The 10,635-nt window shown below is 38.0% G+C and overlaps 1 protein-coding gene across 1 annotated transcript in view; it reads left to right on the top strand.

The window, feature by feature from the left end:
* Positions 1 to 10,635, top strand: part of LOC101570006 (guanylate cyclase soluble subunit beta-2) — a 90,464-nt gene that overhangs the window by 36,237 nt on the left and 43,592 nt on the right. The gene's annotated exons all lie outside the window — the stretch shown is intronic.

The following is a 10,635-nucleotide window of genomic DNA, read 5'->3' as shown; positions in this document are numbered from 1 at the left end:
GCTATTTTTACTTTCTTTCTTTCTTTCTTTCTTTCTTTCTTTCTTTCTTTCTTTCTTTCTTTCTTTCTTTTTTCTTTCTTTCTTTCTTTCTTTCTAATATATATATATATATATATATATATATATATATATATATATATGACTCACTAGGGTTGAACCCACAGTCAGCAGCACTATAACTCTTGCCTGAATGAAGCTAGTCTAATATCTATTTTCTCTGCAAGTGATTTAACAGCTTCCTTGTGTTTAGGGAAACTAGATAGCACTTTGATGCAAAAGTGGTTTAGGGGTCATTTTAATCAACAAAAAGTATGAAAAAGTGAAACCATGATACTAAAGAGGCTGCACCAGGAACACTTGTTTATAGTTAGAGAACAGAAATAAAAACATAGTACATTGCCTTGTTTGATTTTAGTTTAGAAAGATTTACATTGGATAATGTTTTTCCTCATACCTATGAGGAAAATATAAAAAAATTATACCTTGACAATTCCATGACTATTGATTTTAGAACTATTGATAAATTTCACAAAGCAGGTTTTGTAATTATGCAATCCTCAAAAAATGAGAATCAAATATCACAAATGGAATAGCTTAAAACAATAGAAATATGTTCTCATAGTTCAACTTGGTTCAAAACCAAGTTGCTGGCAATACCATACTCTCATTGAGGTACTCTAGGGGGAATTCCTTGCCTGTTCCAACACTTGGAGCTCCCCAGGAGACTATGACCTGTGGCAGCCAACTCCAGTTTGCTTCATCTTCCCACAGATCCTTCTTCTTCTTTTTTTTTTTTTTTTTTTTTTTTTTCCTGTATTTTAGGACAGGGTCTACAGGGTCTACCAGATCTCACTGTGTAATTGGACTTGTAGTGATCTTTCTGTTTACAGCCTCCCAAGTGAAGGGATTACAGGTGTGCACCACCATTCCCAGTCTCAATCAAAGGGAGGCAGGGCCAGCACAGCAGGCCCGGGGATCAAACTCCCAGCTCCTGCATCTGCCAAAGCAGGGGCTTTAATCCACTGATCTATTTGGCGGGTTCTCCACGGCTCCTTCTTGTGTGTCTATTTCTCTTGCTCTAATTTCCCTCTTGGATAGCACCAAACAAATTGGATTTATGATCTTTCCCAATTGACTTCTTATTAATGTGATTATATCTGTAAAGTCTAAGTTCTTTTTTTCTTTCAGTATTCCAGAGCCCAGAAATTAGCTTTTAATTCTTTTTAAAAAAAATTAAAGAGAATATAAAAACCCAGTAAAGACAATACAGAATTTCAAAACAAGATGATTGAAAATTAACAATGGTTGTTATATTACATATTGTTATCTTCAGAGTAATTGTTCAGATTACCAGACATGGGCATACAAAATTGCTTAAACCATTAGTCATTAACTTTTCCTTTCACAAACAAATGGAAAGTACTAGCACAATTATCTTAGCGTGTGTGTGTGTGTGTGTGTGTGTGTGTACTTTTCCCCCTTCTCTCTTTTCTCCTCTCCCCCATCCCACTTGTTCTTTCCTTTTGAGAAGTTTCTTTCCCTTTCACAGTATTGTTCCTTTTGGATTTTATTTACTCTCAGTTTCTTACACTGAGGAGACAATATGATATTTATACCTGCAGATCTGATTTAGTTTACTTATGAGTATGGTCTCTAGTTGCATCCATTTACCTATAAAAGCCTTTAGAGTTTATCTTTCTTTGTAGCTGAGTAATACTTCATTGCATAAAAATACCTAACTTCTAAATGAGGTCCCATTCATAGCTCCTGCTGGATGTGGATTGTGGGGGACACTATTTAATGCAATACAGGGCTCATGTGTGATCCTTTCTATCTGAGTAGACTTGGATTTCTTGTACACCTTAATTATGAACAGCACTTTGAATTTCATCATCTCCACCACCCATGCTATGTTTGGGCTTGATGTTGACTTTGACAGTATGTTCTTATTCCTTCAAAATATTTCACTACCACTAGGTTTGAGTGTCTGGAAGAACCTCAGGAATTCCCTTCTGTCACACCTGTATTCATCCCAAAACGGGTCCGGCATGCTGGGCAGGCTACTGAGGGCCTTTCTTCTGCCTCTGCCCTGCCACGGTTCATTTGTTCAGCTGACTCTACATGAATATGCCATTGCTAGGGTCATAATGGGGACCCCATGGTCCTGTGTGGAGTACACTTATATGCTCAAGAGGATTTCTCCTATGTGTATATCAGCAAAGAGTTGTTTATTTTGTCAACCTGCTCACTCTCCCGGCCCTGAGGGGAGAAGATACAGGACAAGAGAGAATTTTAGCTTTGCTTCTTCCTCTTTTAATAACTCAAGTTGAGATCACAGTTTCTCATTGTTCAAACAAAAAAATAGTGGCATCTATTCCCCAGAGTTGTTCTGAGGCCTGAGCTAATGTATGTGAAATTATGTGATGTAGTGTATGGTGCACACTGGGCTTTTGAAAAGTACTTCCATCTTGCTTTTCCCTTGCCTGTTCCTTACCCACAGGTCCCTGTGTGAGTGTGAGGTGACATCTGGTGATTCACAGGAGTACCTGACAGCCTGAGAAGTTGGAAGGGTGAGGTCAGGTCCTGTCACTCAGTGTTGGTGCCCGTGTGGCATCAGGCAGGAGGGGCTGTGCTTTTGAGCTCATCTCTAAGGCGCCTCTGGAGCCCAGCAAATGAGCTGCCATCCTTCAGAGCAATTTGTGAGGTGGTTACAGGTTACAACCACTGCTGCAACCAGGCTTCAGGTGATAACACTGAGCTCTCCAAAACAGGTGTCTTCTCCAGAAGAGAGCAGCGACAAGTAAATTCCTTGCCTGTGGGGAGGTATTGAATATATGGCCCTTTTCTTTGAATTTCAGAGATTTTCTGTTTTAAGACAAGAACAAGTTTGACCCCATGTACCCAGAACTGATAGAATGGAGCACTTTTCCCTAGATTGTCATATGACAATTTGACCTCTGTGGCTTTCTCATATTTATGGTTGTCTCTTCCAAGGAAAGGTCCCTGCCAAGCCAGGAAGGGGAAGTCACTGACACCTAGGCAGATGGGTGCATGCATCAGTCAGAGCCTCTCAAGAAAGAGGTATCTGCAATTTCATTTAATTATAGGTACGGTTTAATTTTCTAATTTCATCTGCGACATATTTGTTGCTCAAAAGAGTATTGTTTAATTCTATATATTTATGGAGTTTTTGTGGTTTCTTTTGCTATTAATTTCCAATGTCATTGCACTATGGTTAGATAATATACATGGGATTATTTCAATTCCTTTGAATATACTTACACATGCTCTGTGGGCTAGTATATGGTTTAATTTAGAGAATGTCACCTATATAGCATATTGTTGGATCTTATTTTTTGATTCATTTTTCCAGTCTTTTTTTTAATTGGTGAATTGAGGCTATTTATATTGGTGATTAAAACTGGTATGTATTAGCTTATCTTTGTCATATCATTTTCTTACTGTTGTTTCCCTGCTTCTTCCCTCTGTTTGATTGCTTGCCCTGCCTGGTGGATTCTTTCCATTGCTATTTTTACTTTCTTTCTTTCTTTCTTTCTTTCTTTCTTTCTTTCTTTCTTTCTTTCTTTCTTTCTTTTTTCTTTCTTTCTTTCTTTCTTTCTTTCTTTCTTTCTTTCTTTCTTTCTTTCTTTCTTCTTTTTCTTTTTATAGTACCAGAGACCAAACTCAGAACTTTGTGCTTGTCAGCCAGGTGCTTAGCTATATCTCCAGCCCTCTATTGCTGTTTTTGTAATTGTCATCTTTCTTTCTTTCTTTCTTTCTTTCTTTCTTTCTTTCTTTCTTTCTTTCTTTCTTTCTTTCTTTCTCTTTCTTTCTTTCTTTCTTTCTTTCTTTCTTTCTTTCTTTCTTTCTTTCTCTTTCTTTCTTTCTTTCTTTCTCTTTCTTTCTTTCTTTCTTTCTTTCTTTCTTTCTTTCTTTCTTTCTTTCTTTCTTTCTTTCTTTTTTTCTTTCTTTCTTTCCTTTATGGGTGTAGCTGGTTTTTTTGTGTTTTTGTTGTTGTCAGATTTAGGATGTGAGTGTTAACAATACATTGGGTCAATTCTTACACTGTCTGACCCTGAATTAAAGTAAATTCTTTATTTGAATAGGATACTGTGATTAGCTTACCCAGTAGTACATTCTGGTTATTCTAATTTACCAAGTCAACATTTAATGACTACATGTCTTTTTATAGTTTTACTTGAAAGGAAATTTAGGCATGTCCTTATTCACTTTATTGGTTACCAGATTTACTTTTTTCCATAATTTTATTGAGAAATAAATAGCAATGAGACAGTTTCAAATCAAATTGGTAGGACAGTTCCAATAATTAACACATTGCATACTGTCTTCCTAGTGGTTATTTGTTGCACAAGATGCAGACATGATATCTTATTTACAAACACTATTAGAACAAATCTCTATTCATTAAGAGAATATAGCCATATATCTATCCTAACCATTTTGAATACACAGATACAAAATGGTCATTCATCTGCATCCCCTTTTTTTTGTTTAGCTCTGTCATTTAAATATCATAGGTAATATCTTTTAGTACTCTTTGTAGTGTTGGTTTGGTGGTCATGATACATCAATCTGGGTAGAAGTTGTTTTCTTTCAGGACTTGAAATACTTCACTCCAATTTCTTCTTTACTTTCAGATTTATGTTGCAAAGTTTACTGTGATTCTGATGAGCTTTCCTTTAGAGGTGATCTGTTTCTTTTTCTAGCAACTTTTAATATTCTGTTTTTGTGCTGAATTTCTGGGATCTTGATTATTATGTGTCTGGGTGTAGACTTATTTTGGTTATGGATGATTGAAGTTCTATATGACTCACTTATCTGTATGTCAGCGTCTTTTCCCATTCTTGGGAAGTTTTCTGCTGTTACTTCTGCAAATAATCTTTGTGTGTCATTTATGTCAACTTCTGCTTTTTCATTGACATATATCAGTCTTATATAATCTTTATCTGCATTGCCTTGAAGCTATTGAATTGCTTTTTCCTGATTCATTATTATTTTTAAGAGCTCTTTTCTTTTGTGATCACTATTGTGATCCTGTCTTCAAGGTATTTGTGTTCGAGCAATTTTGCCAGCTTTCAATGGAATTTTAAATTTCCTGATTACCCATTTGAATCTGTATTATGCATCTTACTGATTTCCTATATTGATCATTTATAGTTTCTATCATTTTCTTATGGTCATCTATTTTTTAAATCTATCTCTGTTCTCTATTTTTTTGGAAATTCTTTTATTATTTTCATTTCTTTTATACTCGAGAGATTATTTTTGATCTGATTTCCTCTATAGCCTCATGGATTCATGGAGTTTTTTTTTTCCTCAGTTGTTATCATTTCTGAAAGTTCAGGTGTCTATCTTCTATTTTCCTTTATATCATTGTCTCCTGAACTTGTTCTGGGTGGCCTAGAGGTTTGAGGTTCCATTTTGCTTTGGCTACTTATCATTTTCTCTTTCAAAAGCTTTTATTTTGTTTTCTGTGTTGATCCTTATATGTCTCTGGAGTAGGAGACTTTATCAGTAATATCAGAGCCTCTCTAGGCCAAGTCTTTTGTTTGGGGATGCCTCCTCTGTGTGGAGTTTCTTGCTTTGTGTCTGTCCCAAGAGCCTACATTCTCAGTTAATTAATAGTGAGATGTTGGTATCTTTTGGGCTCAGTCTGCAGTCCTTTGGTGCTGCAGTGTGGTGAGTTTATTACCTCAGAGCTTCCCAGTATTATTACAGAATGAGAACAATTGATTAGTACAGATATACCAACCTAGCTGAAGTAGTATAATAACCAATAACAATAGCATCAAGCACAGTTTAGAAACTTACAGACTATGGTAACTATTAATTTTGTATCTTTAACCATGGAGCAAAATCTAAAGTTATATAACAGAACTGATGGTAAGTTAGGAGCTTATATACAAAATGGTTCACTTTGGTACAGTGTTTTTACTCTGTGGTGGGGACAGTTAAGAAGAATAACGGATAAAGGAGAGATACCTGGAAAGAAATAAAGTAGAAGCAAGGCTGGAGGACAAGGATGATCATACAAACTTTGGGAAACTAATGAAGAGTGCAGAAGAGAAAGAATGAAGGAGTAAGCAAGGGATTGTCAAAATTAACCAGAAAAATGAGAGAGACTGTTCACATGAAAATATGATTAATGCTAGAGAGATAAGTTGGGGAAAGGGAACAAGGAGACAAATAGATTGTCACAAAAACATAGGTAAAAGACCAAAAAATAAAAAATAAAGAAAATGAAAGAAGAAAAAGGAAACAAACCAAGAAAGAAAGAAGAAAAGGAAAATAAACTTAAAAAAAATTGTTCTTGTGTTCATTGAGAGCCCAAAACTGATGGACAACACTGAGGATGATCTTGGCCTTCAGCTGTCAGGGCGTGTGCCCAGACTCTAGCCAGTACTTTCTGTATGTCCCTTTGCAGCGTGTTTCTTTACCCTGTTTCTCTCAGAGTGTGTCTCCCAGGTGCTGTGCTGCTTTAGAACAGAGCCAGGGGGCTGCTCCCAGTCCCATGCACTACTGGCTCCTCCTGGTCCTTGCTCAGCCTTCTGGGTTCCTCTTCTGTGGCAAGTCTCTTTACTCTGAGGTCCTTTGTTGTAGGGTAGGGTGGGATACTATGATATGGTATGTGGTCTGGTCCTCTGCTTCTGCTGTTGTGGTTCAACACTGCTCAGTTCCAATCTAACTCCTCTCCTGAGTGGGAAGGCCTACCTTCCCACTAGTTGATTTACAATGTCTGTGGCCATTGCCAACTGCCTCTGCTGTTGTCTCTAACTTTATCAGTGATATATGTGTAGGGATGCTGTGTGGTGCCTTTTTGCTCCCATTCCCGAGCCCCCCTTCAATCCCCCGCAGTGTGGGAACAGCCTGGGGCTGAACAGTCCTGCAGTGCAAAGCTGTTTAGTTCAATACACATCTATAACCACAGGTCACAGGGGAGGCACTAGCTATTGCATTTACTATTTACTTAGGTAGCCTTTATTCTTGTTCTTAGAGGTTCCAGTTAGCACACTGGTGCACAAATAAAAGGAATGAAAAGGAAAAAGGGAAAAGAAAAACTGGTGGATCTTCAGGGAAGGAACAGTTCTCTCACTCCTGTGTGTCTGAGGAAATTACTGCTTAGCTGTAGGGTCTCCTAGTTACAGGAAGGTGGAAGAGGCATTAGACCTCACATCCCAAGTCTATCCTATGTGGCTCCATTTAGCCACACTATTTTAGTATCTCCTTTCTTTTTCTTTTAAGATTCCAAGTATGGTGAGCTGTTGTCCTGATCCAGCAACCCACTGGGAGCCAGGGAGGATGGCTGGCTGGCTTTTATTAAGTCCTTTATCTATATTTTGTTTATGAGTCTCTTATTTCAGACTGATTTTGGTTTCAGAGTGAATGTCCTCTTCTTTCTTTTTTTTTTTTTTGAATCTATTTTATTTTATTTTTATTTTTTAAATAATTTTATTGAGAAACAAATAACAATGAGACAATTTCAAAACTGATTAGTAGTAGGACAGTGCCAATAATTAATACATTGCATATTGTTTTTGTAGTGGTTATTCACAGTACAAGATGCAGACATGATATCCTGTCCATAAACATTATTAGTACAAGTCTTTTTATTCCTTGAATTAAGAGAAAGTAGCTGAACATCTATCCTATTTTTAATATACAGATACAAATGGTCCTTCATTTGTATCCCCTTTTTTGTTTAGTTTTGTCAGAGAGGAGAATTCCATTGTCATTTAAATGCTGTAGGTGCGTGAATTCAGCAAAATAATCCAATATAGTCCAGTAGTCCATAATAGTAGTGGGTTTTCCATTAGACTGGCAATATCAGAAGTTGTTGACTTGAGCCTTTTACAGCTCAGCATACTAATGTGGTTTTACTTTTTATACTTCATTTCTCTTCTTTCTTCCAATTACCTGTGGTTTTGGTTGAACTTCTCTGAGTAGCTCTGATCCAGGCTCCTTCTCTATTCAGCCCTGCTGTCTCCATTCCTAGTGACATCTGCACTGGGCACTGCACTGGCCCTAATGGACTGGGAGCCTGGGGACCTGGTTCTGGCTTCCTCTCTGCCTGCTGTATCACACTCCCTTGTTCAACAAGCAGCAGCAGCTGCACCTCTCGCCTCTCTGTTTGACACACCTGCCAAAGAGAGGTCCTGTTTTATTTACTTAATCATCACTTTCTTTAAAAAGAGGCCCATGATTATGATGTTAAATGTTCTTTTCAAACCACAGATGTCTTGTTTGTCCTAATATGCCCCACCTAAGGAAGTCTCCCCAATTTCTTTCCATCCCCCAAAGTTGTGCAGGTCTGTGATTCTGAGTGAGGCCTAGTAGCCTACAAGCAAGTTCGATTGTTTCCAATTCCATCCTGTTTTCCAGACAACCACAAAGAACACTGATTTATTCTCTCCCCAGAATGAATATAAAATATCACACGAGATTTCTGTAATGAGATGACTGTATAAGATTTAAAAAGTTGGATTGTGACAAAGTTTGAATACAGAAGGCCAAAGCGGCTGAGGGTCAGTGGTGAAGTTCCGTCCACTTTCCTGTTTTAGTTCAGGAAGCAGCAGTGGCTGTACAATGCAGCCATAGTGGAGTTCTTAGCCCTCTGCTGAGAGGCATCGTGTTAGCCTAGGATGAGCAGGAAGGCTTGTACTCTGCCCTGCTGTGCCAGCTGTGTGACCTCAGGCTGGGACAGTGTCTCTTTTCCTCAAGAAAGAAAAATACCTCAAATGTCTGTGGGAAGGAATGAATTAAATCAGATAACAAATGTAAGGGGATCTAGTGGGTGGATGTGTAGCAACTAAGAACTGAATGACGAATCTGAGGGAAGGCCAGATCTGTTTCTATGGCTTGTGACTTTGACTGCAGTCCTCTAACAGTGGAGAGAGGCCTTGTTGCTCACTTTAAATGGCTGTGTTAAACAATAAAGTTTTGAGCTCTTTGATCAGTGCTTGAAAATTACTCACAGCCTGTGGACCAAATCTGGGACCCTTCCTGTTTTTGTAAATAAAGTTTTTATTGAAGAAAAAAAATTCTTATTTCTCATTATATAGGATGGATCTTTCTGTAGATTTTTTTTAACACTTAAAAATCCATTTTCTTAAGAACTGCTGTGGATTGAATTGTGTCCCCACAAAAGTCACAGGCTGAGGCCCTAACTTACTTCGTGATGCTGGCTGAAGATGGGACTTGGGAGGAGATAAGGCTCCCAAAATTGTGATCCCATGGGATTTGAGCCCTTAGAAGTGGAGACATCAGAGAACTCCCCCTTTCTTCTTCCTGTCAAGTGCAAATATGAGAAACCAGGAAGAGAGCCCTCACCAGAAACCCACCATGTTAGCACCCTAGTCTGGAACTTCTCACATTCAGAACTATTAGAAAATAAATTTTGATCTTTAAAGGCTACCTAATCACTAGTATTTTGCTTTGGGAGCCCTGGTGGACTAATACAAGAACTCAAATAAGGGTTAGATTTCCAGCAAAACTCAGCATATCTAAAAGTATCTTCCTCTGATTCCTAAGTGTATGTGCTTATGAATGCCCTGTGATGCGTCAGTACTGTGGGCAGAGGGTGAACCTCATACCTGCTGCAGTTGTGTCTCCAACCTCCAGTGCACACAGAGGCAGCAAGTTGATAGAGAGACCTGTGTGTGGGCTCAGCCACAGCTTCCTTCTGCACAAGGCCATGGCGTGTCTCTGTGACTCCTCCCTGCTTCACACTGACCATCAGAAGCCTTTCTTTCTTTTTGTTATCTTTATAATTTTGTTGTCCCATACTTAAAGGGCAGAAAAGTACAACAATCTTGCAAATAAAAAGCTGAAATGTAAAGTCCAATTAAATATGTGCATGAGATTTGGAATCAAGGTGGACCTTGGAAGTCTGAGATGGTGGGTTCTCATGAGGTGCAAAGAGACTAGGACAGCCTTCACTTCAAACAAGGAAAAGGGGAGGACATTTTACTGTTTGTTATGGTTTTTGTCTAGATGTCTCCTCAAAGCCTCCTGTAGTCATGGAGCGGGCTGCTAGAATTTGTGATTAATTCAGGATCCAATCCTGGGATTTATGGGTGTGAGAGCTACATCTGACCTGGGTGTTGCACTTATATTGCCCGAATGCAATACAAGGGATGAAGATAATTTAACTCCTCCTTTACCTATTCTTATTGCTTTTATTTCTTTCTCTTTAATGACTGTAGTTAATGATTCCAGAACTATATTGAATAGGAGTGGTGATAGAGGACATCTTTGTCTTGTACCTGATCTAAGAGTAAAAGATTTCAGTTTTCCCAATTTAGGATTATGTTAGCTGTTGGGTTTTCATAAATGGCTTTTACCAGATTGAAGTAGAGGCCATCTATTGCAATTTTTTGATGCCTTAGAACATGAATGAGTGTTGGACTTTGTCAAAAGCCTTTTATGCATCAATGGAATGATCATGTGGTTTTTAGTTTTTGCTCTATTGATATAGTGTATTACATTTATAGCTTTTGAATATTGAACCATTCTTGCATCTCTGGGATGAATCCTGCCTGGTCATGGTGTATGATCTTCTTGATGATTTGCTGTATTCTATTTGCTAGGATTTTATTGAGGATTTTGGCATCTATG

This window comes from Octodon degus, unplaced genomic scaffold (assembly GCF_000260255.1).
Source record: "Octodon degus isolate 3935 unplaced genomic scaffold, OctDeg1.0 scaffold00051, whole genome shotgun sequence".
Classification (NCBI taxonomy): domain Eukaryota; kingdom Metazoa; phylum Chordata; class Mammalia; order Rodentia; family Octodontidae; genus Octodon; species Octodon degus.
Note: the sequence above shows the minus strand (reverse complement) of the source record. Positions and strands in the feature narration are given on the sequence as shown.